Consider the following 11,915-nt stretch of genomic DNA (forward strand, 5'->3'; position numbering starts at 1 on the left):
AACGTGAAAATGTAAATATATATATATATTGAATGACTCTACTAACTAACTCTACACTCATTAAAACCCATCACCTTATTCCACTACTTTAACCCTATCTTAACCTACCCCGGGCCAACGACTCGAGAGGACGAGACACTACCACTCAACACACCCTGTAACTCTTCTGAAATCGAATCTCGTACCCCCAAGTACTTCTCTGCAGCTGCCACCACAACATCTATTTTCTATGACTTACGTGTCATTTCTGCGGTACAGCAGATAACAATTGCTATGAATGCTAAGCCAACCTCACTGAAACATATATCACTCATTGGCCTATCCCTCTGTTCTGGCAAAGATCTACTATTCACAGGGATTCTCTCTGAATCCCTCACCCTCCACTACCTTCTTCACTTCCTCTGCATACAACATCTTCTGCACTACAATGACCCTGGCCACCTAAACCTGCCTCTCTCGCACCAGACACCTCCACTTAGGGTTACCTTCACCGACTCAACGGCACCCACCATCTTTTCCACCCAACTTGAAACCGACCATGGATCAGACAAAAGGCCTGGTTCCACCTTCTTCAAAAATCTTACTCCCACTGAACCAATCGTATCTTTATCATAACCATACCCATCAATGGAAGAATTGGGCTCCAAGCTCCTCACAACAACTTCTACCCCTTCCACTCTGTTTGAACTTGATAGCAATCTTCCTCGACATACCCTCTCCCTTGTCATTGCTATCTTCAACAGATACAAACCCATCCTCTGCCTCCCTCAGTCTTTTCAACCTCCTCTCTCTTTCCCTCCAATCCTCCTCCCTTGACCAGTATAGACAGTGTTAATGTGCATCCATAGTATATAGTGAGCAGTACTGTGCATAATGTAGCAGATGCAGGAATGCCCTCATGCAGGAACACCCCGAAATGTGGGCTGCAGTTGCACACTATTGACAGAAAGACACATCAACCTCAGATAAAGCATCCGAGACAGCAAAACAGCGCTCCTCTGTCTTAGTATGTGTAGGCCATGTATCTGATGCCGTCTGGTCAAAAAGCATATAGCATGTCATACAGCCACAGTTGTAGAGCGGTCAGACTTTCTGGATGTTTAGTTCAGTCCTATGTGTTCTCTGGCCAATCTCTGATATCTTGTCGTGGATCTTGGCTATGATGGTGGGCTCCCCATTGACAGAAAATAAATATCTGCTGTGGGAAACCGTGTAGACAGTGTTAGTGTTCATGTATAGTGCAGTATAGACAGTGGTAATGTGCGTCCATAGTATAGAGTAGTGAACAGTACTGTCCATAATGTAGCATAGAGCCCATGTCGTATGTCCAGAGTGTTCCCAGAGTGGTATACCAAGAAGCAAGCTAGATCTACTCAGGGTCTTTTAAATCTAGCCAGCTTCAGTTAGCTTCACATTCCAGCTCAGGCTTCATCCGTACTACGATGGTGGATTTTGCTCGTCCACCTGCCGCAAAAGGCTGTCACATGCTTCCCAGTTGAAACAGTTTAAGCTTATACATTTTGTGAAGTTTTTGTTCATTTTGGTGTTTGGTAGGTTTTTTTCAGCTGTTTGCGTACACCAATTTTTGTGTTGATGCAAGTTGAAGTTTGGTAGTCAAAGTCTACACCCCTTCATCAGTGATTGGTTCACAGTAGGGGTGGGAACTATGGACGGGATTCTTCAATGAAGTGTTTGCTATCATTCAGTTGAGAATTACTGCACTAAACTGATGTGTAATTGCGCGACTAAGACCTCCTCTGCAAAAACTTAAAAATTCTATACAAATTTCTTGATGTATCTATTTTGAGCAAGTGTTTCTGGCTATATTGTTACTACGGTGGCTCAAGAGAGACAAACAGTAATATTGCCTCTTTCTCCTAGTTTTTCAAGCCAAGGTCTTTAGGAAGTGTGAGCACAGAAGTTTGCATCGCCTAGCCGAGTTCTGCTAGGAGCAAACTGAACCTATGTATGGGGACGTCTTTACTCTAGAATAGTTATTGCAAATTTTATGTAAAATAGTCCAAATTAGAGCCATCTTATGGGCAAAAGTGCCATATTTTATTATCTATTGTTAACGTCTTTGATATGCTTATCAATGCACAAGCCCCTTCCTCCCCCACTCCTATCGATCTGATTTCATTGGTCCTCGCAAATCAGACACTTCATTCAGGATATATGAGAAAGCTCCGAGTTAGCCTACCCCAGAGAAGGTTCGTTTTAGAGGATTTGTTGCCTTGGAAATGTACACTGAACAGAAATATACACACATGTAAAGTGTTGGTCCCATGTTTCATGAGCTGAAATAAAAAATCTCAAAAATATTCCATATGCAAAAAAAGCTTATTTCTCTCATTTTGTGCACAAATTTGTTTACATCGCTGTTAGTGAGCGTTTCTCCTTTGCCAAGGTAATCCATCCACCTGACAGGTGTGGCATATCAAGAAGCTGATTAAATAGCATGATCATTACACAGGTGCACCTTGTGCTGGGGACAATACAAATCCCCTAAAATGCGCAGTTGTGTCACAATACAATGCCACAGATGCCTCAAGTTTTGAGGGAGTGTGCAATTGGCATGCTGACTGCAGGAATGTCCACCAGAGCTGTTGCTAGATAATTGAATGTTAATTTTTCAACCATAAGGTTCCTCGAACATCATTTTAGAGAATTTGTAGCCACGCTGGGAGGGAGGCTGACAAGTATTTGCATATAATAATGCCTTTTTGTGGGGACAAACTCATTCTGATTGGCTGGGCCTGGCTGCAAGTGGGTGCGCCCTCCAAGGCCCACCCAATGGCTGTGCCCCTGTACAGTCATGTGAAATCCATAGATTAGGGACTAATGAATTCATTTCAATTGACCTCCTTATATGGACTGTAACTCAGTAAATTCTTTGAAGTTGCATTTATATTGGCCTTCCGAGTGGCGAAGCGGTCTGAAGCACTGCATCTCAGTGCAAGAGGCGTCACTACAGTCCCTGGTTTGAATCCAGGCTGTATCACATTCGGCCGTGATTGGGAGTCCTATAGGGTGACGCACAATTGTAAAAAAACCTGTAATGTTGCAATTATACATTCATGCAGGAGGAAATACAATGATTGCACTAGTGCATATGCGTGAAAGTGGTCTGCACACAGCACATTATCCCCGGAGATTCCAAACTCGGGCAAAGTGTCCCCCATATGACGTCACAGTGATGTCATAATGAGTGGGGGAAAAAACACCTGCATCAGAGACAGTGCAAAGGTTTTCATACTCTGCCACATCCTGAAGGGTTACCTTGTTGTACAATGTCTACCATTTACAACTGGAATCTACATTGAAATTACAACACGTACAGTATTTATTATGAATACATTTCTTTCTTGTTGTCCCATGATTTTCACTTAGCAAAAATGAGTTAATGTCAACATGAAATTGATTGTGAGGACGAACAAAGGTACTTTTTACATAGTCCTATATGCATCCCAAATCAACCCTATAAAGTACATTATCAGCCATGGTCAAAAGTAGTACACTATGTAGGGAATAGGGTCCCATCAGAGGACAAACACTCATGATGCATCATGGACAGTAGCTGTGAAGTGATACACATTGCTACAGTGTGGTTTTTACTATGTTTATGAGCTTACTAGTACTAAATATACTGTATTTCAAACATAGAAGTGGATTAATTGGATAATAGGCCTATGTGGCTCTGGTGATTTGTTGTCTGTCAGGGTGGGTGTGGTCTCCCATGGCACCACATTACATCACAATCGTGATGTCATAAATAATTGTATTCTGATATGATGACAGCCTAAATGTTTTGCCATTTACGGCAACACTTACAAGTTCAATTCAGGGTCAAAATCATTGCTATATTTTGGATGGTTATTTTTTAAGTGATTGATTGGTGGTAAGTAGTTGTGACCACTTCTGATTTAGTGTAAAAAGGCCTACTTTGTGACACAATTTAATTTAGATGATTTAAATAATATAATAATATTTTTAAGCCATATTGTACCTTTTTCAGGATTACTGTAATTGAAGGAACTATGGGAAAGTTCTCCTTCCAAAGGCTCATCATAAGAATGGTTAGAATCTCTTTTCTCTCACCACCCTCATAGTCAAAACTCCAGTGATTTAAAATCATCACTTTGACATACAGGCCTATGAGCTTTTCTAAGATTGAAAATAACAACAACCTCATTACTGACTGCATGTTTGTCATCATTTTCATTTCTAGCCATGGGCAAATCGGACTGCACAGGACAATTTCTGCACAGGAACTACTGAACTCCACAGGCTCAGAACACACCAGCCTCACAACTCCTCACAACTCCCCAGTCTTAATGTAAGTCCCATCTGCAGGCTACATCTACGACCCACTAAAGTGGTCCAGACTAATCATGTATGGACAATCAGTGTAAACGTTGTACTAACTACGGCTTGATCTAGTGTCAACATTATACCTTATTGATATTCTATATCAATGAAATACAATGGAAGGTACATAATAATCCAATGAGTAAAATAAAATATACCATGTTCTATTCTCAATATCCCTACTGCCCCAAAGGTGTGTAGGCAGGGCAAGGAGGACACCGATTCAACCCAGAAGAAGAGGAAAAAGAAGAGGCTAAATGAGAAGGGAACCCAGGTTGAACTAGGCATGCGGGAGGATATCCGTGACCTTGAACTCGCCCATTGGAGATTGGCCAAAGAGACATGGAGAACTGAGCGAGGAAACATTAGGGAGATTAAGGCGCTGTATGGAGAAATATTTAGGCTGCACCAACTCTTGGAGGAGGTAACAAGAGCAGTTTTCTTCAATCAGACTTTCATAACAGTAGATATACTGTAGTTGCTTTAGATGTTCCCAATCCTGATACACAGAAATGAGATCTAAATAGATAGAATAGTGAAATAAGAAGGCAAGAAAAAAACTGCACATTGGAAGTATTCTGAGGAAGGTCTGCAATCTGCACTGGTAGTATTCTGAGGAAGGTCTGCATTCTGCACTGGTAGTATTCTCAGGAAGCTCTGAATTCTGCACTGGTAGTATTATTAAGAAGGTCTGCATTCTGCACTGGTAGTATTCTTAAGACGGTCTGCATTCTGCACTGATAGTGTTCTGAGGAACGTCTGCGTTTTGCACTGGTTGTATTCTTAAGAAGGTCTGCATTCTGCACTGGTAGTATTCTTAAGAAGGTCTGCATTCTGCACTGATAGTATTCTTAAGAAGGTCTGCATTCTGCACTGATAGTGTTCTGAGGAACATCTGCGTTTTGCACTGGTAGTATTCTTAAGAAGGTCTGCATTCTGCACTGGTAGTATTCTTAAGAAGGTCTAGAATCTGCACTTGTAGTATTCTGAGGAAGGTCTGCATTATGCACTGGTAGTATTCTTAAGAAGGTCTGCATTCTGCACTGATAGTGTTCTGAGGAACGTCTGCGTTTTGCACTGGTAGTATTCTTAAGAAGGTCTGCATTCTGCACTGGTAATATTCTTAAGAAGGTCTAGAATCTGCACTTGTAGTATTCTGAGGAAGGTCTGCATTCTGCACTGGTAGTATTATGAGTTCTGTCGGCATTATGCTCTGGTAGTATTCTGAGGAAGGTCTGTATTCTGAACTGATAGTATTCTGAGGAAGGCCTGCGTTCTGCACTGGTAGTATTCTTAAGAAGGTCTGCATTCTGCAATGGTAGTATTCTGAGGAAGGTCTGCATTCTTAGAAAAAAGTTGAAAAAGAATGGAGGAATTTCTGAATTGGAATGATTCCAAAAGTGTGGACCTTCCCATTTTCCTAGTAGGCTAATATACAGTAATAAAACATGTTTTCTCTATGATATTTATTACCCATACACATGTAATTGTTTTAAGATAGTAATAACAATCACCATCAAGCTATTAAGTAATAAAAATGTGTCTGTCATCATACAGATTGGGGTGGATAAAGGGGTGATCAAGCAGCGCTCCACCTCCTCCATTCTTTGTCCCGTCTCCCCGACACTGCCAGCTTTCCCCCGGTACAACCTCCACAGGTACCTCGCCAACAGCCATTCGGAGCCAGACCAGCATGCTGCCAGCACCCAGAAGGACCCATCTAAGAAACATTCAATCTTTCCCCCTCTGGACACACAGAGCTGCACCTCCCCTGAAAGATGGCCTCATTCAACGTCCAAGACATCACACCCACACGCTTCACACCGATTTGCTGTCCCATCCCACCCCCTGGTTTCCGGCCCTCCTGCCCGGATGAGACAGACCCATCCGCATGTCCACCCCAGGTCCCCATTGAGTGGCCAGGCAAAGGTCAAGGATGAGGTCAAGAGGCCAGAGATTGCAGCGTCTGAGGAATTGTCTGAGGAAGTTCAACGGAGAGGTGCAGAAATTGCGAATATGTATAAAGCACAGCTGATTGAGAGGATGGCCCAAAAGAGAAAGGAAGAGATTCTGAAGAAAAGGGTAAACAACGATGACAAGAACGATGACACTGAGGCCTCCTGCTCCTCTGCAGTAGAACAATCCAATACCCCTGCCACAGCCCCCGAGCGCCCAGCCAGCCCAGACGCCACGCCAGTGGCCGCCCGAGTGGACACTCAGGAGGACACCCAGCAGGACCTGGTAGAGGTTGTGAATGTGCTCAAGAGGCAATCATCTGATCTATACCTGCCTGACGACGTATGTGAGGAGTCACTCACATGGAAATCCATTTACGAGGAGCTGTGCCCGCTCGCTCACAGGGTGAACACAGAAGCTGACTACATCAAGGCGCTCCGCGTCATCACTGAGAAGGCTGTGACTCCCTCGTGCTCGTCTGAGGATGATGTGTCTCAGAGTGTGAGTGAGGACACAAGTCAGGAGGGGAGTAGTGAAAGTGAGGAGAGCATGAGTGGACAACAGCAGAGATGTCTACACAGAGATCCTTATGGTGAGAGGGACAGGAAGGAGATTGATAGTGGTAAAATGGAAGGGAGATATGCAACCGCCAATGCAATGTCTATGATGGCGAGCCGAGGGAAAGAAGAACTTAATGCCATGAGCTACGCAGACAGGATCAAATATTTCAAGGACGAGGCTAAGAGAAATGAAGAGATGATGAAGATCGAAAGGAGGAAGGAAAAAGCCAGGGACGAAGAGCTCAAGAAGTGGGAAAAGAGACAGAAGAAATTGAATGAGGAGGAAAGGAAAAGAACAGAAAATATGGAAAAAAACAAGTTAGAGGAGCAGAGGAAAAGGGAGAAGGCAGAGATGAAACTAAAGATCGAACATGAGAAAAAGAGACGAGAGCAAGAGAAAAAGAGAGAGAAAAAAGAAAGAAAGAAGCAGGAGATGCAACAGAAGGCCCGTGAAAAAGAAGAGAAAAAGAGGGCAGAGGAAGAGAAAAAGATGGAGAAAAAGAGGGAAGAGAAGTTGAAAAAGATTGAGAAACAGAGGATGGAGGAGGAGAGGAACAGGGAAAAGGAGAGAATGAAGGTGTTGGAGATGCAGCAAAAGGCACGAGAGAAAGAAGAGAAGAGGAGGAAAGAGGAACAGAAAAGAAGATTGAAGATACAGCAGGAACAAGAGAAGGAGGAACAGAAACGGCAGACAAGGATACGAGACGAGGATAAGAAGAGAGCAGAGCTTCAAAAAAAAAAAGATCACGAGGCCAGGTTCAAGATGGAGATGGAGAAACTATATGAGAGAGAAGAGAGGAATGCACAGATTGAAAGAGAAAAGAGGCATGCGCTGTGTCAGAAAAAAGGGCAGACGCAGAGAGCAAAACAGGTGGTGGTAAACGAGGTCACATCGTCTACATCTGACGCCTCTGTGCGGAGGGAAGAGAGGGAGCAGCGTCCAGAGACCGCTCTGCGAAGAACAAGGAAGAAGCAGAAGAAATTGGCGGACGAGTCAATGACAACTTTTGAGTAGATGACAAAAGAAAGGGAGCAGACAAAAGAAGAAATGTACAAGTCAATGCTCCTAGGTATGTTAATAGATGTAAATAAACAAAAACAAATTAGATTTTTTTAAAGAGAAAAAACAAACAACAAAACGAGAAAATGAGCAAAAGGAGGAAACAATTATAAGGAAGCCAGGCATGAGGGTGAAGAGGAGGAAACATGAGAGAGGAGGAAGGGAGACCAGAGTGGTTTATCAGGAGGGAAGTAGGATATATAGAATTCAAGTTCTGAGGACAGAATCGGGAAGGACCATGAGATAAAAGGTAAATGAGATCAGCAGTAAAGGAGAGCTGAGTGGATCAAAAGAAAGTTATGGAAAACACAAGGGGTGGCAAGATAAACAGAGACCCAGAGAAAAGAGGTAATAGAGAGGAGATGGAACTAGAATTCCAATGTACGAATGGCCAAAATAACTATCTAAATAACTAAGGATGAGCAGGAAAGGAGAAGACCAAGAGCACAGGAAAAAGAGCCAACAGACATGTCAAAAAGAAATGAAGTCTGCCTCTTCTACTTCTCTTTTAAAGTTGCTTTGGTTTCCTTTTGTCCTCTTTCTAAGCCTGTTCAAGTCTGAGATAGATGAGAAGAGCAGCCAAAGAAACAGATCTGTTGAAGCATCAATTGGAAAGGATGGGAGGGTTGGAGGAGGAGCACAGCTCCATGACTACATTAGGTAAGTGTTTACTATCAAAGCCTGTTCTCTGTAGACAACTGTATTAGTGTTGATAGTTCATTTATGCAATGTCTTTCAACTCAAACACTACAATTCCTGATCTCATGTGATTATTCACCTCATGTGAGCGGGCTTTCGGATGTTTTTTTCTTGAAACAGATTGTGGCATATGAGGTCACTTTATCTGTTGAAGCATCAATAGGAAAGGATGAAAGGGAGGGAGGCAGGAAGAGGAAAACACAGAAGAGCAGATGAGGTAAGTGCTTGGGCTTGTGATGAGAGGATAGGGGCTCCAGAACTGGGGTTCATGATTGAAAATTCTCAGACAAATGTATTACTGTGAATCCCATTCGTTCAATTACTATTTGATGAATTCCTGACGGGATAATTGTTTTACAGGAGCACTCTATGTTCTGCTTCCATGTGGATTGACAGCATTGCTTTCATGAGCTGCTGGAGGACACCATGGAAGAAGAGGGAGAGGGTCTATGATAGGCAGTTTGCCATGGCCATAAATGGGCTTTTGGGTGTTAATACTTCCTGCTTTATATCATACAACTTTACAATAAAAATGAATTGCAAGCATCAGCCTTTTCTGTTTGAGTGTGATCAGTGCAGTAGTAGTAAGATTGGTGTAAACCCAAGGAATATTCTGGCCTTCTAGGCAGAGTTCCTCTGTCCAGTGTCTGTGTTCTTTTGCCAAGTGTCTGTGTTCTTTTGCCAATCTTAATCTTTTTATTGGCCAGTCAGATATGGCTTTTTCTTTACAACTCTGCCTAGAATGCCAGCATCACGGAGTCGCCTCTTCACTGTTGACGTTGAGACTGGTGTTTTGCGGGTACTATTTAATGAAGCTGCCAGTTGAGGCATCTATTTCTCAAACTAGACACTCTAATGTACTCTTGCTCAGTTGTGCACCGGGGCCTCCCACTCTTTCTATTCTGGTTATTGCCGGTTTGCACTGTTCTGTGGAGTAGTACACAGCGTTGTACGAGATTTTCAGTTTCTTAGCAATTTCTCGCACGGAATAGCCTTAATTTCTCAGAACAAGAATAGGCTGACGAGTTTCAGAATAAAGTTATTTGTTTCTGGCCATTTTGAGACTGTAATCGAATCCACAAATGCTGATGCTCCAGATACCCAACTAGTCTAAAGGCCAGTTTTATTGCTTCTTTAATCAGAACAGTTTTCAGCTGTGCTAACGTAATTGCAAAAGGGTTTTCTGATGATCAATTTGCCTTTTAAAATGACACATTTGCATTAGCTAACAATGTGCCATTGGAACACAGAAGTTATGGTTGCTGATAATGGGCCTCTGTACAACTATGTACAGTTGAAGTCAGAAGTTTACGTACACTTAGGTTGGAGTCATTAAAACTCGTTTTTCAACCACTCCACAAATTTCTTGTTAACAAACTATAGTTTTGACAAGTCGGTTAGGACATCTACTGTGTGCATGACACAAGTAATTTCTCCAACAATTGTTTACAAACGGATTATTTCACTTATAATTCACTGTATCACAATTCCAGTGGGTCAGAAGTTAACATACACTAAGTTGACTGTGCCTTTAATAAACAGCTTGTAAAATTCCAGAAAATTATGTCATGGCTTTAGAAGCTTCTGATAGGCTAATTGACATCATTTTATTCAATTGGAGGTGTACCTGTAGATATACACTGCTCAAAAAATAAAGGAAACACTTAAACAACACAATGTAACTCCAAGTCAATCACACTTCTGTGAAATCAAACTGTCCACTTAGGAAGCAACACTGATTGACAATAAATGTCACATGCTGTTGTGCAAATGGAATAGACAACAGGTGGAAATTATAGGCAATTAGCAAGACGCCCCCAATAAAGGAGTGGTTCTGCAAGTGGTGACCACAGACCACTTCTCAGTTCCCATGCTTCCTGGCTGATGTTTTGGTCACTTTTGAATGCTGGCGGTGCTTTCACTCTAGTGGTAGCATGAGACGGAGTCTACAACCCACACAAGTGGCTCAGGTAGTGCAGCTCATCCAGGATGGCACATCAATGCGAGCTGTGGCAAGAAGGTTTGCTGTGTCTGTCAGAGTAGTGTCCAGAGCATGGAGGCGCTACCAGGAGACAGGCCAGTACATCAGGAGACGTGGAGGAGGCCGTAGGAGGGCAACAACCCAGCAGCAGGACCGCTACCTCCGCCTTTGTGCAAGGAGGAGCACTGCCAGAGCCCTGCAAAATGACCTCCAGCAGGCCACAAATGTGCATGTGTCTGCTCAAATGGTCAGAAACAGACTCCATGAGGGTGGTATGAGGGCCAGACGTCCACAGGTGGGGGTTGTGCTTACAGCCCAACACCGTGCAGGACGTTTGGCATTTGCCAGAGAACACCAAGATTGGCAAATTCGCCACTGGTGCCCTGTGCTCTTCACAGATGAAAGCAGGTTCACACTGAGCACATGTGACAGACGTGACAGAGTCTGGAGACACCGTGGAGAACATCCATACTTTTTAAAGAAATGTCTTCTGCTCTGATGAAACAAATATAAAACTGTTTGGCCATAATGACCAGCATTATGTTTGGAGGAAAAAGGGGGAGGCTTGCAAGCCAAAGAACACCATCCCAACCGTGATATACGGGGGTTGCAGCATCATGTTGTGGGGGTGCTTTGCTGCAGGAGGGACTGGTGAACTTCACAAAATAGATGGCATCATGAGTGAGGAAAGTCATGTGGATATATCGAAGCAACATCAAGACAGTCAGGAAGTTAAAGCTTGGTCGCAAATGGGTCTTCCAAATGGACAACGACTCCAAGCATACTTCCAAAGTTGTGGCAAAATGGCTGAAGGACAACAAAGTCAAGGTATTGGAGTGGCCATCACAAAGCCCTGACTTCAATCCTATAGAGAATTTGTGGGCAGAACTGAAAAGCATGTGAGAGCAAGTAGGCCTACAAACCTGACTCAGTTACAACAGTTCTGTCAGGAGGAATGGGCCAAAATTCACCCAACTTATTCTGGGAAGCTTGCGGAAGGCTACCCAAAATGTTTGACCCAAGTTAAACAATTTAAAGGCAATGCTACCAAATACTAATTGACTGTATGTAAACTTCTGACCCACTGGGAATGTGATGAAAGATATAGAAGCTGAAATAAATCTTGATTATTCTGACATTTCATTCTTAAAATATAGTTGTGATCCTAACTGACCTAAGACAGGGAATTTTTACTAGGATTAAATGCCAGGAATTGTTTAAAACTGAGTTTAAATGTATTTGGCTAAGGCGTATGTAAACTTCTGACTTCAACTGTAGATATTCCACAAAA

General features: G+C 42.8%; 1 long non-coding RNA gene across 1 annotated transcript; it reads left to right on the forward strand.

The window, feature by feature from the left end:
- The first annotated feature begins 8,242 nt into the window (after nt 1-8,242).
- On the forward strand, nt 8,243-9,192 carry LOC115159936 (uncharacterized). The gene is made up of 2 exons (XR_003868969.1): nt 8,243-8,860; nt 9,004-9,192. It is a non-coding gene; the product is annotated as an uncharacterized LOC115159936 (long non-coding RNA).
- Nucleotides 9,193-11,915: the final 2,723 nt, after the last annotated feature.

Source organism: Salmo trutta, chromosome 23 (assembly GCF_901001165.1).
Source record: "Salmo trutta chromosome 23, fSalTru1.1, whole genome shotgun sequence".
Lineage (NCBI taxonomy): Eukaryota > Metazoa > Chordata > Actinopteri > Salmoniformes > Salmonidae > Salmo > Salmo trutta.